At 42.9% G+C, this 23,730-nt stretch overlaps 1 protein-coding gene and 1 pseudogene across 3 annotated transcripts in view; both read right to left on the bottom strand.

Moving 5' to 3' along the window:
- CYP27A1 (cytochrome P450 family 27 subfamily A member 1) overlaps positions 1–23,730 on the bottom strand; it is a 45,038-nt gene that overhangs the window by 11,305 nt on the left and 10,003 nt on the right. The window contains exon 1 of one of the 2 annotated variants that reach the window (XM_081242932.1): positions 361–548. The exons of the other annotated variant lie outside the window; for it this stretch is intronic. The gene's annotated coding sequence lies outside the window, so the exon portion shown is untranslated. Of the gene's footprint in view, positions 1–360; positions 549–23,730 lie in introns of those variants that run through there. 2 annotated transcript variants of the gene reach the window in all.
- LOC308621977 (nucleophosmin-like) lies at positions 5,027–6,345 on the bottom strand (annotated as a pseudogene). The gene has a single exon. The product of its transcript is annotated as a nucleophosmin-like (transcript).

Here is a 23,730-nt window from a genome sequence, read left to right as displayed (position 1 = left end):
ATCCAAAGACAAAGGAGAAGCCACAATGAGGTGGTAGGAGGGGTGCAATCACAGTAAAATCAAATCCCATAACTGCTGGGTGGGTGACTCACAAACTGGAGAACACTTATACCACAGAAGTCCACCCACTGGAGTGAAGGTTCTGAGCCCCACATCAGGCTTCTCAACCTGGGGGTCCGGCAATGGGAGGAGGAATTCCTAGAGAATCAGACTTTGAAGGCTAGCGGGATTTGATTGCAGGACTTCGACAGAACTGGGGTAAACAGAGACTCCACCCTTGGAGAGCACCCACAAAGTAGTGTGCGCATCGGGACCCAGGGGAAGGAGCAGTGACCTCATAGGAAACTGAACCATTCCTACCTGCTAGGGTTGGAGGGTCTCCTGCAGAGGTGGGGGTGGTGGCTGTGGCTCACCCTGAGGACAAGAACACTGGCAGCAGAAGTTCTGGGAAGGACTCCTTGGAGTGGGCCCTCCCGGAGTCCACCATTCGCCCCACCAAAGAGCCTCTAGGCTCCAGTGCTGGGTCGCCTCAGGCCAAACAACCAACCAGGAAGGAACCCAGTCCCACCCATCAGCAGACAATCAGATTAAAGTTTTACTGAGCTCTGCCCACCAGAGCAACACCCAGCTCTACCCACCACCAGCCCCTCCCATCAGGAAACTTGCACAAGCCTCTTAGATAGCCTCATCCACCAGAGGGCAGACAGCAGAAGCAAGAAGAACTACAATCCTGCAGCCTGTGGAACAAAAACCACATTCACAGAGAGACAGACAAGATGAAAAGGCAGAGGGCTATGTACCAGATGAAGGAACAAAATAAAACCCCAGAAAAACAACTAAATGAAGTGGAGATAGGCAATCTTCCAGAAAAAGAATTCAGAATAATGATAGTGAAGATGATCCAGGACCTCGGAAAAAGAATGGAGGCAAAGATCAAGAAGATGCAAGAAATGTTTAACAAAGACCTAGAAGAATTAAAGAACAAACAAACAGAGGTGAACAATACAATAACTGAAATGAAAACTGCACTAGAAGGAATCAATAGCAGAATAACTGAGGCAGAAGAATGGATAAGTGACCTGGAAGACAGAATGCTGGAATTCACTGCTGTGGAACAGAATAAAGAAAAAAGAATGAAAAGAAATGAAGACAGCCTAAGAGACCTCTGGGACAACATTAAATGCAACAACATTTGCATTATAGGGGGAGAAGAGAGAGAGAAAGGACCCAAGAAAATATTTGAAGAGATTATAGTCGAAAACTTCCCTAACATGGGAAAGGAAATAGCCACCCAAGACCAGGAAGTGCAGACAGTCCCAGGCAGGATAAACCCGAGGAGAAACACGCCGAGACACGTAGTAATCAAATTGACAAAAATTATTGAAAGCAACAAGGGAAAAACAACAAATAACATAAAAGGGAACTCCCATAAGGTTAACAGCTGAAGGGACTGGCATGATATATTTAAAGTGATGAAAGGGAAGAACCTAAAACCAAGATTACTCTACCCAGCAAGGGTCTCATTCAGATTCAGCGGAGAAATCAAAAGCTTTACAGACAAGCAAAAGCTAAGAGAATTCAGCACCACCAAACCAGCTCTACAACAAATGCTAAAGGAACTTCTCTAAGTGGGAAACACAAGAGAAGAAAAGGACCTACAAAAACAAACCCATAGGGCCTCCCTGGTGGCGCAGTGGTTGAGAGTCCGCCTGCTGATGCAGGGGATACGGGTTCGTGCCCCGGTCTGGGAGGATCCCATATGCCGCGGAGCGGCTGGGCCCGTGAGCCATGGCCGCTGGGCCTGCGCATCCGGAGCCTGTGCTCCGCAACGGGAGAGGCCACAACAGTGAGAGGCCCACATACCGCAAAAAGAAAACAAACAAACAAACAAACAAACAAAAAAACAAACCCATAACAATTAAGAAAATGGTAATAGGAACATACATATCGATAATTACCTTATACTTGAATGGATTAAATGCTCCAACCAAAAGGCACAGGCTTGCTGAATGGTTACAAAAACAATACCCATATATATGTTGTCTACAAGAGACCCACTTCAGACCTAGGGACACATACACACTGAAAGTGAGGGGATGGAAAAAGATACTCCATGCAAATGGAAATCAAAAGAAAGTTGGAGTAGGAATACTCATATCAGATAAAATAGACTTTAAAATAAAGAATGTTACAAGAGACAAGGAAGGACACTACGTAGTGATCAAGGGATCAATCCAAGAAGATATAACAATTATAAATATATATGCACCCAACATAGGAGCACCTCAATACATAAGGCAACTGCTAACAGCTATACGAGAGGGAATCAACAGTAACACAATAATAGTGGGGGACTTTAACACCTCACATTCACCAATGGACAGATCATCCATACAGAAAATTAATAAGGAAACACAAGCTTTAAATGACATAATAGACCAGATAGATTTAATTGGTATTTATAGGACATTCCATCTAAAAAGAGCAGATTACACTTTCTTCTCAAGTGCAAACAGAATATTCTGCTGGATAGATCACATCTTGGGTCACAAATCAAGCCACAGCAAATTTAAGAAAATTTAAATCACATCAAGCATCTTTTCTGACCACAACACTATGAGATTAGAAATCAATTACAGGGGAAAAAAACGTAAAAAACACAAACACATGGAGGCTAAACAATACGTTACTAAATAACCAAGAGATCACAGAAGAAATCAAAACGGAAATAAAAAAAAATACCTAGAGACAAATGACAATGAAAACACGATGATCCAAAACCTATGGTATGCAGCAAAAGCAGTTCTAAGAGGGAAGTTTATAGCAATACAATTCTACCTCAAGAAACAAGAAAACTCTCTAATTAACAATCTAACCTTACATCTAAGGGAACTAGAGAAAGAAGAACAAACAAAACCCAAAGTTAGTAGAAGGAAAGAAATCATAAATATCAGAGCAGAAATAAATGAAAAAGAAATGAAGGAAACAATAGCAAAGATCAATACAACTAAAAGCTGATTCTTTGAGAAGATAAACAAAATTGATAAAGCACTAGCCAGAGTCATTAATAAAAAAAGGGAGAAGACTCAAATCAACAGAATTAGAAATGAAAAAGGAGAAGTAACAACTGACAGTGCAGAAACACAAAGAATCATGAGAGATTACTGCAAGCAACTCTATGCCAATAAAATGGACAACCTGGAAGAAATGGACAAATTCTTAGAAAAGCACAACCTTCCAAGACTGAACCAGGAAGAAACAGAAAATATGAACAGAACGATCACAAGTAATGAAATTGAAACTGTGATTAAAAATCTTGCAACAAACAAAAACCTTGCAAAAAGTCCAGGACCAGATGCCTTCACAGGTGAATTCTATCAAACATTTAGAGAAGAGCTAACACTCATCCTTCTCAAACTCTTCCAAAAAAATTGCAGAGGAAGGAACACTCCCAAACTCATTCTATGAGGCCACCATCAACCTGATACCAAAACCAGACAAAGATTCTCCAAGAAAAGAAAATTACAGACCAATATCTCTGATGAATATTGATGCAAAAATCCTCAACAAAATACTAGCAAACAGAATCCAACAACACATTAAAAGGATCATACATCATGACCAAGTGGGATTTATCCCAGGGATGCAAGGATTCCTCAATATATGCAAATCAATCAATGTGATACACCATATTAACAAATTGAAGAAGAAAAACCATATGATCATCTCAATAGATGCAGAAAAAGTGTTTGACAAATTCAACACCCATTTATGATAAAAACTCTCCAGAAAGTGGGCGTAGAGGGAACCTACCTCAACATAATAAAGGCCATATACAACAAACCCACAGCAAACATCATTCTAAATGGTGAAAAACTGAAAGCATTTCCTCTAAGATCAGGAACAAGACAAGGATGTCCACTCTCACCACTATTATTCAACATAGTTTTGGAACTCCAAAAAACTGGAAATAACAAGTTGTTGGCAAGAAACAACTTGTGTGGAGAAACTGAAACCCTTGTGCATTGCTGATGGGAAAGTAGAAATGGTGCAGCTGCTGTGGAAAACTATTTGTCAAGTTCCCAAAAAGTTAAACACAGAATTACCATATGATCCAGCAATTCCACTCCTAGGTATATACCCAAAAGAAATGAAAACATATGCCACACGGAGACTTGTACAGGAATGTTTAGAGCAGCATTACTCATAGTTGTCAAAAGGTGGAAAGAACCCAAATGGCATCAACTGATGAATGGATAAGCAAATTGTGGTATGTGCATACAATGGAATAGTATTCAGCCATAAAAAGAACAAAGTATGTTACATGCTAAAACTTGGATGAACCTTGAAAACATACAGTAAGTGAAAGAAGCCAGACACAAAAGGTCATATATTGTATGATTCCATTTATATGATATATCTGAATAGGCAAATCCATAAAGATGGAAAGCAGATTAATGATTACCAAGGGGTGACAGGAGAGGGGAATGAGGAGTAACTAATGACAGGGTGTTTTTCTGGGCTATTGAAAAAGTTTTGAAACTAGAGATAAGTAGTAGTTTTATAACATTAAGAGTACACTAAATGCTGCTGAATTGTGCACTTTAAAATGGTTCACTGAGGGAATTCCCTGGTGGTCCAGTGGTTAGGCCTCCACGCTTCCACTGTAGGGGGCACAGGTTCGATCCCTGCTCAGGGAACTAAGATCCCGCATGCCACGAGGTGTGGCCAAATAAATAAATTAATTAATTAAACGGTTCATTGTATTATAGTATGTGAATTTCCCCTAAAAAAAGGCCTAGAAGAAGTTTGTGATATTTAAAGCCTCCAGAGACTCAGTAAGAACCTTGCTGTGGACAAAAGATGGGCCCCCTCAGAAAAGAGAGAACAGAAAGGGAGTGAGAGAGGTTCCCCTGAGCTGGTTCTTCTGTGGTTCCATGCTTCCTCTCTTGTAGATCAAGAAGAGGACCAGGCCAACATTTCCTTCGCCTTGCCAGCTCCTAACCCAGGATTAAAGATCAAGCTTTTTTTTTTTTTTTTTTGTATTAAAATACTGAGTTTATTTCACATGTATATTTTTGTCTCCCCACCATTTCCATTTGTCTGACCACCACTACTACTATGTCCTATCATAACATTCCATACATACTTAAAACCAAGCAAAGGGTGGAGTTCCATCTTTAAAAACTAAACAGGCATTTTGGACAACACATTCTTGGCAATGGAACCTGGACAACGTTTAACAGACACGGTAGGGAAAGTTCTCACTCTGCATTATAAAAAGGACAGCCAGATATCAACTGTTACAGAAATGAAATAAGACGGAAAATTTTAACAAACTGTTTAAACTATTTTCTTAAAGAGACTTCCTCCACTGCCAGAGATCTTGAAAAGCCTCCTGGTCAGTCATCCGGAAACAATTCTTCACATAATTGATGAATTTGGCTTCCACTTTGGGAAGGGAACCACCTTTTTCTATACTTGCTTGCATTTTTGCTTTAATGTCTTCTACAGAGCTAGGTCCTTTTGGTGTTTTAGGAGCTTTTTCCAGTTTTTTGAAGGATTCTTGACCTTTTGATCTTGGTGTTGATGGTTTTGAGTCTTTTCCATTCTGGTTTGATTTTTGTGCATTTTTGGCTGGAGTATCTCGTACAGATTTCTTTACTGGAGCTTTTTCTTCAGCTTCCTCATCATCAAAGTCATCATCATCATCATCTTCATCATCATCGTCATCATCATCATCATCTTCATCTCCATCAGCAGCAAGTTTTACTTTTTTCTGTGGAACCTTGCTACCACTTCCAGGGGCAGAACGCTTTCCAGACATACTTAGGAGTTTCACGTCCTCCTCCTCTTCATCTTCTGACTCTGCATCTTCCTCCACAGCTACTAAGTGCTGTCCACTAATATGCACAGGCCCTGAACCACACTTCAACCGTTAAGACCACAGGTGGTGTTATTTCAAAGCCCCCAAGGGAAACCGTTGGCTGCACAGACATTTTCAAAGTTGCCAGTGTTACTTTAATTGGACTGCCTTCATAATTCATCGCCTCTGCTTCGACAATGTGCAATTCATCCTTTGCGCCAGCCCCTAAACTGACCGTTCTTAAAGATAACTGGTGCTCATTTTCATCATTATCCACCTTAAAGTGATAATCTTTGTCGGCCTTTAGTTCACAACCGAAAAGATAGTTCTGGGGCCTCAGGGAGCTCATGTCCATGTCCATCGAATCTTCCATGGGTTGGTGGCACGCACTTCGGTGGGAGAGAAAGTGGACGGAGATAAAAGACTACCGTTCGAAAGAACAGGCACGCAGGACGGAATCAGACCAGGGAAAAGATCAAGCTTTAAGGGGTGTTTACTCATTTGTTCATTTGCTCTGGGAAGAACACACTGGCAGAGTCTCTCTTTTTTTAGAAATGGGAATGCCCTCCATTGCACAAAACTGTTGCCCTTGTAACTTTTCTGGAGGACAGTTTGGCAGCCGATACATATCACAGGCCTGAGGGAAATCATTTACTGCAACAATTCCATTTTAAGAGATTTATTTTAAGGAACAAATTCAGGATGCGCATGATATTTAGTGATAGATGTATTTATCAAATCTTTATGCATAAAAAAATCTAAATATATAACAATAAGCTTCAGTATATTCTAGTGTAGCCATACAATGGAACACTATTCAGACATTAAAAATTGTTACTGAAGTGACTATTGATGTAGAAAGATGTTCATATTTATCTTTTAGTAAAAGGCAGGTTATAAAAGAGAGTATATGATATGCTTTCATTTAAAAAATATATATGTGGATGACACATGGGGGAAGTATGGAAGCCTACTCACCAAGGACAAGCAAGCGGGGATAATGCTTACTTACCCCCAAGAGCCTATGTGTATTTATGTATTCATTTCACAAATGATTATTAACAGCTATGTGTGCGAGGCACTGTAACATGTACAGAGTGTTGGGATTGTGGAAGATTTGGATTTTCTTCTTTTTGTGTCTTTCTGATTTCTCTCCAGTAAACATGTATTACTTCCTCAAATTATTTCAACTAAGTTGAAGTGACATTCTCTTAAATGTGTTATGTAATCACAAATAATTAGCACACAACTCGTGTTTATGTGATTTTTTTTTTTAGAACAAGGGTCATTTTTATAGGAAAAACAGTGCCTGTCTCATTGTCATGGGTTTTTATCTCAAGTCAGTCACCCACATCTGGCGGTTTCAGTTGAGGGCTCAGGGACTGCCTGGCAGGAGATTTTGTCCCAGTTCCAAACCCAGCACAAGGGGCTCTGTCACTTTGTTGGGTAATAGCTTGGCGGTGGCACGCTCCCGACCTTGCATGTATCCACGGACACAAAGGCTTGAACCCAACATCAACTGAAAAAAAAATGCACAAGCTAAAAGTTGAGAATTATGCTTTATTCGGCAAACTTTCTGAGGACTTAAGCCCAGGAGGCAGCCTCTCAGCTACCTCTGAGGGACAGCTCCAAAGAGGTGAGGGAGGAGCCAGGATACATAGCAGTCTTTGCAACAAAAACCAGGTAGTCGGAACATCAAAAGCTTACTGTTGTTAAAGAGAACCGGACATCTGAAGTTAATGAATTTAGTGCTTTCCTATGTATGCAAGAGTCTGGGCTCAGTGAAATTATTCCTTTGATATGCACCTTAGCTATCTAGGGCCAGTATCCTGTTCTTTTCCATCCTGAATTCCCTCACAGCGCATCGTTGGGGGCAGCCCCAGTGGCCGATGGCTTGATGACCACAACATCCTGTGTCAACTGATATGGCAGGAGACATTTTTCGTCCATACCAGCCTTCCCTGAGTCTTCAGGGCTGAATGCCCTTCGATCCTCTCGGCACAGGACTGGAGGTCTACACAGAGCTGCCACTGGGCTACCTCCCTCCCTATGTTTCCTATGTCCCCTGATATAGGAAAGGCATATGTCCCTGTGTCCTGAGACAGCTTCCCATCGCCTCTGGGTTCTGACCCATGTGGCCGTTCTGTCCGCCCTCCTTAGAAAAGAGCTGTGGAATATAAAACCTCCTCACTGCAACCTAGAAGGGGCTCCTCAACAAACCGGTACCTTGCAACTCAGTCATCCGGCCTCTTTTATTTCAGGTTGTCCTTTCAGGAGTGAGGGGAGGAGGAGGGTGGCAGGGGAGGGGCCTCCCACTAGGGGGTTGTGCAGCCAGGTTAGGAGAGAGTAGACTGGCCCTGCAGAGGAGTAGGGGGTCTTCCCACAGTCCTATCTATTCTGTCAATAACTGGCCACGGAAAACTGAAGTAAGTGCAAAACTGTGCTTTCTGGTGGGGGTGGAGTTGCCTGCCTGTGTTGCCCCTCCCCTTTCCCCATCCCTGGATCCCCTGAGTTTCCAGCTACTGTGGAATTCCTGAAGGGCCTGTGTTAAACCCCTTGGTCTGAGTTTCTGTAAAAAGCAACTAAGGGTTTGGGGCAAGAACTGCAGTGAAGAGAGAACAAAAGGGGGACTTCCCTGGTAGCAGTTAAGAATCCACCTGCCAATGCAGGGGACATGGGTTCGATCCCTGGTCCGGGAAGATCCCACATACCGCGGAGCAACTAAGCCCGTGCGCCACAACTACTGAGTTCACGTGCCACAGCTACTGAAGCCCAGGTGCCTAGAGCCCGTGCTCTGTGACAAGAGAAGCCGCTGCAATGAGAAGCCTCAAGGAAGAGTAGCCCCCTCTTGCCGCAACTAGAGAAAGCCCGCGTGCAGCAATGAAGACCCAACGCAGCCAAAAATAAATACATAAATAAATAAATTTATTTATTTTTATTTTATTTTATTTTTTTTTGCGGTATGCGGGCCTCTCACTGTTTGTGGCCTCTCCCGTTGCCAAGCACAGGCTCCGGACGTGCAGGCTCAGCGGCCATGGCTCACGCGCCCAGCCGCTCCGCGGCATGTGGGATCTTCCCGGACCGGGGCACGAACCCGTGTCCCCTGCATCGGCAGGCGGACTCTCAAACACTGCGCCACCAGGGAAGCCCAATAAATTTTTTTTTTTAAAAAAGAGAGAGAACAAAAGTGAAAGTGATTCTCCGAGTGAGAAGCCTGAAGCCATTCCTCCTACTGACTGTGGCAAAAATGTGAAACCAGTAATGAAATGTTTAATTATGTGGGTTCCCAAAATGTTAGGAAACTTCCTCTGACTTCCAAAGTTTTAAGTGTGTAATGAAGTCTTGATTAGCAAGTTAAAGGCCTCAGCAGGAGTGACTGCTAAGCCCCAACAAGGTTTGGAGTCAGAGGAGTGGTTTCTGGAAACAACGTTGGTGGATTGACAACACAGAATCCCTCTGGCAGTCAAAGAAAAACTTCTGTCTTTTACCAACTAAAAAGCAGTATGTTCCTGATATAAGCATTGCACCTGCAAAAGGACCCACACTCCCGGGGTGTTGCCCCACTGCTCCTGACAGATTGACTGCATGGGGTTTTGAACCCCCTTCTCCCCAAAGCTGATATAGTTACAACATCCTTTTAGAAAAAAGACATTGAGACCCCAGCAGGCCAACTCACAAGGTATGGAATAAGATCCCAGCGGGCAGTGGCAGGACCTGGTTGCTGGTGTGTTTAGTGACAAGGGGACAAGGGTCCTTGACCGTTGTCCCTGAGAGCCCTAATGAGTTGTGTTGGTGTTTACAGTAAAAGGGGAAAGGGCCCCATACAATTTTTTTTTTTTTTTTTTTTTTTGGTACGCGGGCCTCTCACTGTTGTGGCCTCTCGCATTGCGGAGCACAGGCTCCAGACGCGCAGCTCAGCGGCCATGGCTCACGGGCCCAGCCGCTCCACGGCATGTGGGATCTTCCCGGACCGGGGCACGAACCCGTGTCCCCTGCATCGGCAGGCGGACTCTCAACCACTGCGCCACCAGGGAAGCCCCCCATACAATTTTTTAAAAGTGTTCCGTGGTTGCTCCTTTCCCTTCTGTATCATCAGGAAAGCGAAACTGCTTGTCTAGGAATAGGTGGGTGTGACCACAGATAAAATACTCCCTAGTCATCAAGGGCAGTCAGCTCCTCAGAGACAGATGGAGGTCCCTTCTTACAAGGAGCAGGAAAGGAGAAACTAGAGATAGATTTGGCTAAAAGTCTAATGAGACTCTAGAACTTGGTTGCAGTAGCAGATGCAAAAGCCACACCAGTTCTGCTGGTTGAGAAGGAATGGAAATCAATTCATCACCTAATGACTGACTCCAAGCCCCTAGCCACCCTGGCCATGAACACCTTACTGATGACATGAGCGTGGAGGAAAAACAAGTAAAGACTAACCAGGGCTTGTTGCAGTGGGTTTTTATAACCATAATGAAGCCATCATCTCATAAGCACCCATGGATGACAAGAGGGGAAACTATAACTTCCTGTAGGGCCACTGTAACTCAGGCCTGGATTTATAGTGGAAATCACGAGTGCCCAGATGATGAGATAGTCACTCAGGGTTAGCTGGAGCAGTTTGTTTAATGGGTACCATCAGTCTATGAGAGACAGTTCAATCTTCTCTTGAGCCCCAAAGACAGATGCTGGAAAACTATTTAGCTCTAGGCAACCAATTTTCCAGAATGGAAGCCTAGACACAGACCAAGATAAATGCCCTTCAGACTAAGAAGGGGTGTTATGGGTTGAATTGGGTCTCATCCACAAATTTATCTGTTGAAGTCCTAACACCTAGTACCTCAGAATGTGACCTTATTTTAAGATGCAGTCTTTACAGAAGTAATCCAGTTAAAATGCGGTCATTAGGGTGGGCCTGAATCCAGTATGACTGGGGTCCCCCAAAAAAGAGGAAATTTGGACACAGAGGCACATGCATACAGGGAGAATGCCATGTGAACATGACGACAGTCATCTACAAGGCCTGTGTCCGTGACTAACAATCATGCAGACTGGAGCCTGTGGCAAAATTATGTGGCCACTAGGCAATGGCCCTCTACTGGACATGGCGCTTGCCTGACATCACCACCCAGAGCACCCCAATTGAGAGCTACTTCTCGGCTTGTTTTTGAGTTCTGGTGGACGTTGAGAGACTGACAAAGCAAAGTGTTGCTGTACCTGAGACCCCTCTCATGAGATTCGTCAGAAATGAGAACATCAGGGGAATTCCCTGGCGGTTCAGTGGTTAGGACTCAGCACTTTCATTACCGTGGCCTGGGTTCAATCCCTGGTCGAGGAATTAAGCTGCGCGGTGCAGCCAAAGAAAGAAAGAAAGAAAAAAGAAATGAGAACAATGTCCAGGAAAGAAGCAAACCTAGCATTAAGTGGTTAGTCATCCTCCAGATGTGTTGATCCAGATGCAGGGTATACACTAAAACCTTGGGTTTCTTGGGGGCTTCAGTACACTGAGGTTCTTGACAATGCCTAAGCCTGGTTCATGGATGGATCAGCTAAGTTGAAGGCCATGGGGTGTACTGGGCTGCTGCTGCTGCTGCTGTGCAGCCTGAAGAAAACTGTTGAAAACTATGCATGGAAAAGAGCACTCTGCTCATTGGGCAGAGTTGTGAGCTATGGTTCTTGCCCTGGAAAAGACCTCCCAAAATATATCCTGTTACATTTCCACCAATTCCTGGCAGTTTGGGCTGGTACCTGGCAGCAGGATGCCTGGATGGTCAAGTATCAGCCGTTTCGGTGATAACATGATGGCAGCAGATCACACAAGATCTACACTCCCTGTTTGTGACCCAGGTGATGTCTGTGGAAAAGGTCTTCTTGGATGAACATCAATGGAATCAGCGAACTGATAAGATCTGTGCTGCCCATGTAAGGACCATGAAAAGACCATTGCATGAGGCATGGTAAGCCATCTACAATTCAAGACTGAGCCCCACAACAAGTGACTGGAGCACACAAAGCCAAGAAAGCCTGGCAGATATGCCCAGACTGCCAGCTACACAGTCCAGGGGTAAAGGAAACTTTGGGGCACATAGCAGAGGGGGACCTGGCCTATCCTGGCAGATAGACTGTATAGGACTCCTACCATCCTCTTAAGGGTAGCATTAGATATTGACTGCAGTAGACTCCTTTTCAGGGTATGGCACTGCCATCTCCAACCACACAGCAGATGGGGGTGGAGCAGTCGCACTCAAAGACCCTTAGATGGACTGTACTACATATTTGGATTCCCAAGAGCGTCCAATCAGACAGTGGCACCACCTTTGTAGTAAAAAGTGTCTAGCAGTGGGCAGCTACTGGGGTATTCACTGGACCTTTCATGCCTCATATCATCCCCAGGCAGCAGGTGCCATTGAAAGAGGGAATGGACGCTTAAAGGAGAAACTGAAAAAGACAACTGGACAACCAAAGCTCAGCTCCCACTGGATCACACACTTAAGAAAGTCAGTTTGGACTATAAATGTGGCAATTCACCAGAAGGGTACCTCTCATTTAAGCAATTTTTCATTAAGAGAAGGGGAAGGTGGAAAGAGGCCCAGATAGGCTGTAAGATACCCAAACCACATAATTCCTTCTTCTCATTCTACCATTTTTCTTCCCACACCTACTCCTTGGGAAACCAGGCCACTGGAATTTGCAAGTAGCAGGAAGAGTCGGGGAGTGAACTACTCTACCTTGGTGCTTCTTCTGCCACCAGTTATGCTTGCCGCTCTTGTACAACCATGGATATCGATGCTAATGACCATGATATGAGGTGACAACTCCTAAGGTGGTCTTGATGTGGCCCATATATCAGGAGGTGGGAGATGATCTAGGATGGTACAAGGTATACAAGAAAGAAACAACTGAGGCAGCTCAGGAGAAACCAGGGATCATGTGAGGGTAAGACACAAGGAAGATTGGGACACAGAATGGAGTGATTACTGGAGAGACTGGTCACAGGGCTACAGAAACAAGAGGAACACCCCTGGCTGGTGGGACATCAGGGATCAACCCTGGGAGGTTGGGGGTGATGGGAGGGACTATTAGTCTCTCTCTTTCAATTCTTGTCTACAGACATCTCACAGTTTAACTCAGACTGTTGCCACCACCCTCAACACTGGCCAAAGAGAATCTGAATCTAAAAACTCTCAGAAATGTCCCAAGACCCGTTGACCTCAGAAAGGACCAGTCTCCACTAAAGATGACAGAGCAAGATTAAACTTCTGGACACAGATTTGGTCTCTTTAGCCTCATCCTGTCACTGTCGGCCTCTTTTATTTGTTCATTAGTCACGGGTTGTTCTAAACTCTTCACCGTGGGTGGTAACAGACAATCATACTGCCCAAGACTTCCCTGGGCCGGCTGAGGTGGGGTAGACGTGGTGGCTGACAGCTTTAGTTGTCCTCCAAATGGGGAGCCTGGAGGCAGTCTACACTCCAGATAGGCCTAGTTAAACTGCAGAGAATCATGGTTGTGGTGACCCCCATCTGATGTTGCCTAAGACAAACAGAGCAGATTTGGTATGAGCTCCTATCAGTAAAATTTCAATGTCCATCTGATGGGGTGATCTCTGCCCCTGAGAATTCTTATTTGGATAAGTGAAAGGTCGGGGTTGCAGCTGTGGGGCAAGCTTGCACACATATCCACACACTCAAAGACTTGAGCCGTAGCTCAAGAGCTCAAAACTTGTGAGTTTTGGCATTAGACTTTGTGATCCTCCTGGAACATGAGAGACTGGAGGGCCTTCATGCCTCCTTACAAGGAGCTGCTCTGAGGCCACCTCCCACTCACCTCCCTAGCTCATCTGGGAGGCTGTCAGGAGACAGTTTCTTATCACTGCCCGGGTTCTGCAGAGGGGTGGGCAGAAAGCCCACACAGAAAAGAGCTGCAGAATATAAAACTCCTTAGTTACAGTCTAGAAGGGTCTCCTCAGCAACAGGGTACCCTGCAACTTGCAGTGCAGTCATCTGATTGGAAGAGTTTCCGGGTTGTCCTTCGAGGGTGTGACACAGCATCACAGGCTGGTGCCTTTGCCTCTGTCATCCTTTCACTATGTGAGCAATAAAATGTCTAAATCTACAAGTGGCTGTTATAGCTTTACTGATTGAATCAGTCAGGCCTCAGCCTTGCTTTGTCTTGTATGTGTGAGCTTGACACCTTCTCATCAGTTAAACAAGAGAATTATACTACTAATTGATTCCAAAGGTGCTCTGTGCCTAGCCAATATGTTAAGGTAGATAACACAAAGCAGCTCCTGGCAACCATTACCCAAATTCTAGGTATAGTGCCTAGAACACACTAATCCACCTCCAGGACAAGGGGTGGTAACCTGGGTGTGCAGAGAGGCTGGGGGGTGGACAGCTGAAATCCTATGCAATATGCTGTGCATATACACAAATTTCTGCTGCAGAGAAGTGCCATAACTTTCAGATTTTCAAAGGGTTGGGGACCTAAACAAATTTAGGAAACACAGCTGTAGGTTATGATAAAGATTTTTCTCCTTTACCAAATTCTAGTGAGGCTCCTCAGCCCTCTTCTCAACGAAGCCCCAACATTGGCCGTTTTTTGGTTGTTGTTTGATTTTTATAGTTTGTACTTAGTTTCAGAACATGTTTTTTTTTTAACATCTTTAATGGAGTTTAATTGCTTTACAATGGTGTGTTAGTTTCTGCTTTATAACAAAGTGAATCAGCTATACATATACATATATCCCCATATCTCCTCCCTCTTGCATCTCCCTCCCACCCTCCCTATCCCATCCCTCTAGGTGGTCACAAAGCACCGAGCTGATCTCCCTGTGCTATGCGGCTGCTTCCCACTAGCTATCTATTTTACATTTGGTAGTGTATATATGTCCATGCCACTCTCTCACTTCGTCCCAGCTTACCCTTCCCCCTCCCCGTGTCCTCAAGTCCATTCTCGACATCTGCATCTTTATTCCTGTCCTGCCTCGAGGTTCTTCAGAACCATGTTTTTTTTTTTTTTTTTTTTAGATTCCATATATATGTGTTAGCATATGGTATTTGTTTTTCTCTTTCTGACTTACTTCACTCTGTATGACAGACTCTAGGCCCATCCACCTCACTACAAATAACTCAATTTCGTTTCTTTTTATGGCTGAGTAATATTCCATTGTGTATGTGCGCCATATCTTCTTTATCCATTCATCTGTCGATGGACACTTAGGTTGCTTCCATGTCCTGGTTATTGTAAATAGAGCTGCAATGAACATTGTGATACATGACTCTTTTTGAATTATGGTTTTCTCTGGGTATATGCCCAGTAGTGGGATTGCTGGGTCGTATGGTAGTTCTATTTTTAGTTTTTTAAGGAACCTTCATACTGTTCTCCATAGTGGCTGTATCAATTTACATTCCCACCAACAGTGCAAGAGGGTTCCCTTTTCTCCACACCCTCTCCAGCATTTATGGTTTGTAGATTTTTTGATGATGGTCACTCTGACTGGTGTGAGGTGATATCTCATTGTAGTTTTGATTTGCATTTCTCTAATGATTAGTGATGTTGAGCATCCTTTCATGTATTTGTTGGCAGTCTGTATATCTTCTTTGGAGAAATGTCTATTTAGGTTTTCTGCCCATTCTTGGATTGGGCTGTTTGTTGTTTGGATATTGAGCTGCATGAGATGCTTGTAAATTTGGGGGATTAATCCTTTGTCAGTTGCTTCATTTGCAAATATTTTCTCCCATTCTGAGGGTTGTCTTTTCGTCTTGTTTATGGCTTCCTTTGCCGTGCAAAAGTTTTTAAGTTTCATTAGGTCCCATGTGTTTATTTTTATTTTTAGTTCCATTTCTCTAGGAGGTGGGTCAAAAAGGATCTTGCTGTGATTTATGTCATAGAGCGTTCTGCCTATATTTTCCTCTAAGAGTTTTATAGTGTCTGGCCTTACATTTAGGTTTTTAATCCATTTTGAGTTTATTTTTGTGTATGGTGTTAGGGAGTATTCTAATTTCATTCTTTTACATGTAGCTGTCCAGTTTTCCCAGCACCACTTATTGAAGAGGCTGTCTTTTCTCCATTGTATATTCTTGCCTCCTTTATCAAAAATAAGGTGACCATATGTGCATGGGTTTATCTCTGGGCTTTCTTTTTTTTTTTTTTTTTTTTGCTGTACGCGGGCCTCTCACTGCTGTGGCCTCTCCCGTTGCGGAGCACAGGCTCCGGACACACAGGCTCCACGGCCATGGCTCGCGGGCCCAGCCGCTGCGCGGCATGTGGGATCTTCCGGGATAGGGGCACGAACCCGTGTCCCCTGCATCGGCAGGCGGACTCTCAACCACTGCGCCACCAGGGAAGCCCTGGGCTTTCTATCCTGTTCCATTGATCTGTATTTCTGTTTTTGTGCCAGTACCATACTGTCTTGATTACTGTAGCTTTGTAGTATAGTCTGAAGTCTGGGAGCCTGATTCCTCCAGCTCTGTTTTTCCTTCTCAAGATTGCTTTGGCTATTTGGGGTCTTTTGTGTTTCCATACAAATTGTGAAATTTTTTGTTCTAGTTCTGTGAAAAATGCCATTGATAGTTTGATAGGGATTGCATTGAATCTGTAGATTGCTTTGGGTAGTATAGTCATTTTTACAATGTTGATTCTTCCAATCCAAGAACATGGTATATCTCTCCATCTGTTTGTAACATCTTTAATTTCTTTCATCAGTGTCTTATAGTTTTCTGCATACAGGTCTTTTGTCTTCTTAGGTAGGTTTATTCCTAGGTATTTTATTCTTTTTGTTGCACCAACATTGGCCTTTAAAGACTTGAACACACTAACATAGTTTCTAACAGCTCAAAGTCACCTCCCTAGAGTGACCTTCATCCCTAGGATGAAACCCTCCTTAAAGTGCCTACTTTAAGTAGGTACTTTAGTGCCTTGAGAAAACTCAAGGCTGCCAAGGAATGCCCTGTTTGTTCCAGCCATCGTCTGAAGATAGGACCCCTCTCTCCCAGTCTCCGTGGAAGGGTGCTTATCAATAAGATAAGCACCAGTTAGCAACCCCAAATGAGTTTCACATGGACCAACCCCCACCCCAATTCCTGCTTTTTGTCATTTTTCACTTCCCTGACTCTTTTCAAGCCCCTGCCATCCCACACCCACTCCCTCACTCTCCCTTTAAAACGCCAGTCACCTCTGCACAAATTGGAAAGGCGTTAATCTCTTTCCTCTACTGTCAGTAGTTCCTGAATAAAATCTGTTTTCACCACTTTAACTAATGCCCAACTGTGCTTATCTTTGACAGTTGTGTGGACCTTAAGAACTCAAAATATACCACTGAGCCAAAAAGTGGAAACAATGCAAATATCATCAGGAGATGGATGGATGAACAAAGTGGGGTATATCCTCATGGTGCAATATTATTCATCCATTAAAAACGAATAAAGTACAACATGGATGAACCTTGAAAGCATCATGCTAAGTAAAAGAAGCCTTTCAAAATAGATTACATATTGAATGAGTCCATTTATATGAAATGTCCATAACAGGCAAATCCATAGAGAAAGGAAGTAGATTAGTGGTTGCCAGGGACTGATGAGGGAATGGAGAGCGGGGACTTCCTGCCAAAGAGTATGAGGTTTCTTTCTGGGGTGATTAAAATATTCTAAAATTGATGTGGTGATGGTTGCACAACTCTGTGAATATACTAAAAACCACTTAATTGTTCAATGGGTGAGTTGTATGGTATGGGATTATATCTCAATAAAGTTGTTACAAGAAAAAAAACATTAAAATCATCTAAAATCTCCCCTCAGAAAAATTGATACTGCATTGCGATGTTTTATTCTCCTACTTAGAGGCCTGTTTGGTTTACTGATAGTGGGTTCCTTAAAGAGGCTCTCAGCACAGAAAAAGAACACTAAAACAGCAAGTAAATAGTCCTAAGGACAAAAGTGAACTCACAAATACCAAGTACTGTTTTGCCACTGTCAACAAACCTGGCACGAAAAGCTGGCAGCCATCAGGTGGATAAACAGAAGGAGAGATGTAACTTCAAGCACAGGCCTCTCTTTTGCCTACACTGACCAATGCCAGAAAGAAGGCATCATTCAGGGTCAAAGATGAAGAGGAATTCAGCTGGCACAGCCATGACTCATTGCTGTCCAAGTGTCAAGAGGAGTTTAGCCCCAACCCCCTCAACAAGTGGAATTCACATTTCCAAGTGACAGAGGGTGTTAAATAACTAACAGCATTCCCAAGTTCTCCTTGCTCTGAGCCTGGTCTTGAATGCTTTTCTCTAAGATCAGACCAAGCCAGAGGCACCATTTGAACTCATGATGAGCAGAATTACTTGTATTTTTTATTATGAAGATTTTAATGTGGATAATTAAAGAAAATAACATTATAAACACCCTTGTACCCTCCCTCCAGAATTAAGAACTGTTAATATTTGTCATATTTGCTTCAAATCTTTTTTAAAAATGAAAACATTTCATAAAATAGATAGCTAGTGGGAAACAGCCGCATAGCACAGGGAGATCAGCTCAGTGCTTTGTGACCACCTAGAGGGGTGGGATAGGGAGGGTGGGAGGGAGACGCAAGAGGGAGGGGATATGGGGATATATGTATATGTATAGCTGATTCACTTTGTTTTAAAGCAGAAACTAATACATCATTGTAATCAATTATACTCCAATAAAGATGTTAAAAAAATACATCAACAAAAAAAAAGAAAGAAAAGAAAACATTTCAAAGTCCTCTTCTTATCTTTCCCTTTGCCCTCCCTCCCCAGAGCAACCACTATCTTGAATTTGAAATGTGCTCTTTCTGTCAATATTTATATAATTTTACTACATCACAATGATAGCCCATATTATTTTTATGTGGTTGTTAATTTATAGAAATAGTATTCCACAGTACATATCATTCTATACTCAACTTTGGTTCTGAGTTCTAATTTTTTTATTGAAGTATAGTTGATTTACACTGTTCTGTTAACTTCTGGTGTACAGCAAAGTGATTCAGTTATATATAATAACTCAGATTCTTTTCTCATATAGGTTATCACAAGATATTGAATATAGTTCCCTGTGCTATACAGTAGGTCCTTGCTGTTTACCCATTTTATATATAGTAGTGTATATCTGTTAATCCCAAACTTCTAATTTATCCCTCCCCCTGCCAAGTTCTATATTGAAATATAAAAAGTTTGTGTGTTCATTATGACTATTGCATAGTGTTCCATAGTGTTCCATTGAATATGTCACTATCTAGTTATCCTGCTGATGGGCATTTAACATGTTTCTGAATTTTTGGTTTTACAAACAAAGCTGCAAAAAAATTTTTTGTGCATGTGTGCAGCCATTACTTCAATATTTATAAAAATGTCTGCTTTTATGCAAGACAGAAGCACTGTCATAAAGTTACAAAGATATGTACCAGATAGGTGGACAGTAAGAATTTTCCTCTGATTTTGTACCAGAGAGAAACAATGGGCTGAGAGTAAAGGCAGATCTAAGGGTAATCCAAGAAAAGGCCTTGCCTGGGACGCCCTCAGAGAGGCTGTTAGGAAAACAGAAGCGGCACCCCCAACCTGCACCCCTCACACACCCAGAGGCAAACCTCAGTAAGCTGTGCACCTTTGCCTGCAAGTTGGGATGGTCTGGACTGGAACAATGAGAGTATTCAAGAACAAGGAGGAGATGACCAAGAATGGACGCAGAGCTAAATAGAGGATGCAGATGCAGAAGTGGACATCAAAAGTAAGGACCCAGAGCCAAACAGGGGTACAAGAGGAAAGGCCATCAGAAGATCTCAAAATATTATGCTGGACCAGGAAGCACTAGGTCAGCCATGCTTTATCTCTTGCTCTCCATTCTTTTGTTGTTGTTTTTAAAATTGTAAAAGGCAATATATATGTACACTGTTAAAATGCAAAGGGTACAAAAAGACCCAAAAGATGGTGAACTATGCCTGGGCAGGATGAAGCCAGAGGAAACTCTGGTGGAGGTCCATAGCAGTCTTGCAATATAAAGTAAGTCTTGGGACTTCCCTGGTGGCGCAGTGGTTAAGAATCCACCTGCCAATGCAGGGGACATGGGTTCGAGCTCTGGTCCAGGAAGATCCCACATGCCGCAGAGCAACTAAGCCCATGTGCCACAATTACTGAGCCTGCGCTCTAGAGCCTGTGAGCCACAACTACTGAGACCACGTGTCACAACTGCTGAAGCCCACGTGGCTAGAGCCCATGCTCTGCAACAAGAGAAGCCACCGCAATGAGAAGCCTGCACACCACAACGAAGAGTATACCCGCTCACCACAACTAGAGAAAGCCTGCGTGCTGCATTGAAGACCCAAAGCAGCAATAAATAAATAAATAAATAAATAAATAAATAAATAAATAAATGTATTTAAAAAAAAAAAGTAAGTCTTCCTCCTAACTCTCATCTCCAGACTCCAAGACCCCTACAAAGAGGCACTCATCATTACCAATTTCTTGTGTGTCCTCCCAGGGATATTTTATGCACATACAATATATATATATATATATATATATATATATATATATATATATATATATGAATATACCCCTCATACTTTTTATCCACAAATGATGGCATATTATATAGTTTTGCACCTTACTTTCCTCCCATCTCTTACCAAGCAATTCATATTAATACACATAGACCTGCCCCTTTTATTTTTAATGGTTGTATAAAATTCCATTGTATGAATGTACTGTAATTTATTTAATTAGTTCCCTACTGGGATATGTAAGTCATTCTAATGTTTCCCAATCAGAAATATTGCTATCTTGAAAAGTGTGTAATATTTCTTTGACCACAAATTTTATCTGTAAGGTAAAAATTCTGGCAGTGCATTTGCTAAGTTGGTATGACTCACACTTTATACCTTGATACCTAGTTTCAAATTTCCCATCCCTGAGGCTTTAAAGCGCTACATTAGATTCCACCAGAGTCTCAAGGACAGTCTGTAAACATCTGCCAGATGAGACTGAAAAACACTCAAGCAAGTCAAGGTAACTTGAAGATAGTCTCTGGAAGGCTTGATGGTAACATGAGTACTGGGAAAGAAAATCCATCTAATCAATGGTATTAGCCAATCTGAAGAAAGAATGTGTTAACAGGATGGGAGTGGCCATTACAAAATCCAGAAGAAGGAGCCAAAGAGCAAAAATAGGCAGCATTTATCTCTGAAGAGAGAGAGATACTTAATCTAATGGACAGGCACCAGAGAAGCACATTCAACCAGGTTTCTCCAAGGCCTAGATGAATTTTTTTCCGTACAATTCTATTGCTTTAGTTCTGGGGTCCCTGCACACCAAGCGGTCCACTAATGTAGTTACTAATTTCTCTCCCTAGGTATGTGGATTCTAGGAAGAGGTTAGGTGTATTAAAGAAGGCCACATATTTTTTGACATCTCTCCCATTGATAGGTCAGGTCTACATCTTCTTCTCTAGAATCTGGGTGGGCTCTGTAACTGCTTTGATGTGTAGAATACAGCAGGAATGATGCTATGCCAGTTTCCAGAACCAGGCTTTAAGAAACTGGCAACTTCCACGTTCTGTCTCTTGGAATATTCACTCTGGGGGAAACCAGCACCCTGTAAGAAGTCTGACTATGCAGAGACCCCCACGCTGTGAGGAAGCCCAGGTTAGCCATGTGGTGAAAGAAATAGTCATTCTGGCCAAACCAGCCCAGGCATCCAACATGTAATTGAAGAAGCCATCTTGGAAATTCCAGCCCCAGCAGATGTGACATGGAGAAAAGCTAAGGAAGCCAGCCAAAAACCAGACCTGAAGCCTAAACATATGGCCCCACTTGAGCCATCCCAGCCATCTTCAGCCATTCAAACTAAAGCCCCACTCCACTGTGAAGCAGAGATAAGCCATTTTTGATGTGCACCGCCCAAATTCCTGACTCACAAAATCATAAGTATAACAAAATGTTGTTTTAAGCCATTATGTTTTGGGATAGTTTGTTAGGTAGGAATAACTAGAATAGGGGGCTTCTATGTGATGGGGTATAAGATCCCTGGGAGGGCTAACTTTTGTAAATAAATACTCCAATCCACAATTTGTTTCTGTGTGTTTGGCCAATATGGGTCAGTCCCCAATAGCCTACCCGTGCTGAATGAACTGACAAAATTTAGTTTCTGAACCTAGAAAGCTAAGACCTGATGGGCCAGCTTGATCAATCTGCCCACCTCCCTCACTGTCTCTTTTTCACTCTATCTTATGTCAAACAACTCAGATCAGGGAGCTGAGAAGAATCTCACAAAGAAGTTTACCACTAGATGTAGCTACTGCTCAGTACCACTCATAGCCCTTTGACTGGTACATGAAATGTATTCATTCACCAAACATTATCAAAACCTCTCCTGTACCCAGGTGCTGGGGGACACAGAGCTGGAAAAGGCATAGGCCCTCAGAGGTTCACAGCCCAATCTCTAAGCTATATAAACAGGTAATGGTAAGAAACATGTGCCCTTAAATATGTGACAGAGTTAAAGGGAGAAATAGATAACAATTTAATAATAGTAGGAGACTTTAATACCCCACTTCATCATCCACACAGAAAATCAACACAGACACATTGGCCTTAAATGACACATTAAGTCAGATGAACTTAACAAACATATACAAAATATTGTACCCAAAAGCAACAGAATACATTCTTTTCAAGCACACATGGAACATTCTCCAGGATACATCAAATGTTAGGCCACAAAACAAAACTTAATAAATTTAAGAAGACTGAAATCCAATCAGGCATCTTTGCCCATACAATTGTACGAAACTAGAAATCAACTGCAAGGACTTCCCTGCTGGCCCAGTGGTTAAGAATCCACCCGCCAATGCAGGGGACACAGGTTTGAGCCCTGGTCTGGGAAGATCCCACATGCCGTGGAGCAACTAAGCCCGTGCACCACAACTACTGAGCCTGCGCTCTAGAGCCCACGAGCCACAACTACTGAGCCCGCATGCCACAACTACTGAAGCCCATGCGCCTAGAGCCCATGCTCTGCAACAAGAGAAGCCACTGTAATGAGAAGCCCGCACACTGCAATGAAGAGTAGCCCCTGCTTGCTGCAACCAGAGAAAACCCGTGCGCAGCAACAAAGATCCAATGCAGCCAGAAATAATTTAATTAATTAATTAATTAATTAATTTTAAAAAAGAGAAATCAACTGCAAGAAGAAATCTGGAAAATTCACAGATATGTGGAGATTAAACAACATGCTACTGAACAACCACTAGGTCAAAGAAGAAATCAAAAGAGAAATTTAAAAAAATACTAAAGCTGAATGAAAATGGAAAAACACAACATAGCAAAACTTAAAGTGAAAGGTGCCTGGGAAAAGGAGGCTGGGGCCTCAAACATCTGCTTGAGGAATTTAAAGCTGATTCCCCAGGACCTGTAGGGATTCCTGAGCAGGGGAGCAATTAATCAAACATGCTCTTAGGGGCACTGACATGGCAGTGTGCATGGATAGATCGTCAGGGCAGATCAAGCAGTAAGGGAGATCAAGCAGGAAGGAACACCCAGACACCACCCCTTCCCAGAGTCTCTATGGGGCTGCTCATGCTGCCAGCTGAGCTGCAGACAAGCAAGGAGGCTGACCTGGTGGTGGAGCTGCTGGAGCTGCTAGAGCTGGAAACGATATCCTCTGCGCTGGGCAGAAAAAATCCGCCAGGTTCAGAAGGTCACAGATCATCTGGCCTTTGATGCTGATGTCCAGTGGAGTGTGGGAATGGAGGCTTCAGGGAAAGGATGCAAAGAATGGCAAAAGCCAAAACTTATGGGAAGCAGCAAAAGTAGTTCCAAGAAGGAAGTTCACAGCAATAAATGCCTACATTAAGAAATAAGAA

The sequence above is a fragment of the Mesoplodon bidens genome, assembly GCF_964165515.1.
Source record: "Mesoplodon bidens genome assembly, chromosome: 8".
Classification (NCBI taxonomy): Eukaryota; Metazoa; Chordata; class Mammalia; order Artiodactyla; family Ziphiidae; genus Mesoplodon; species Mesoplodon bidens.
This window is presented reverse-complemented; position numbering and strand designations above follow the sequence as displayed.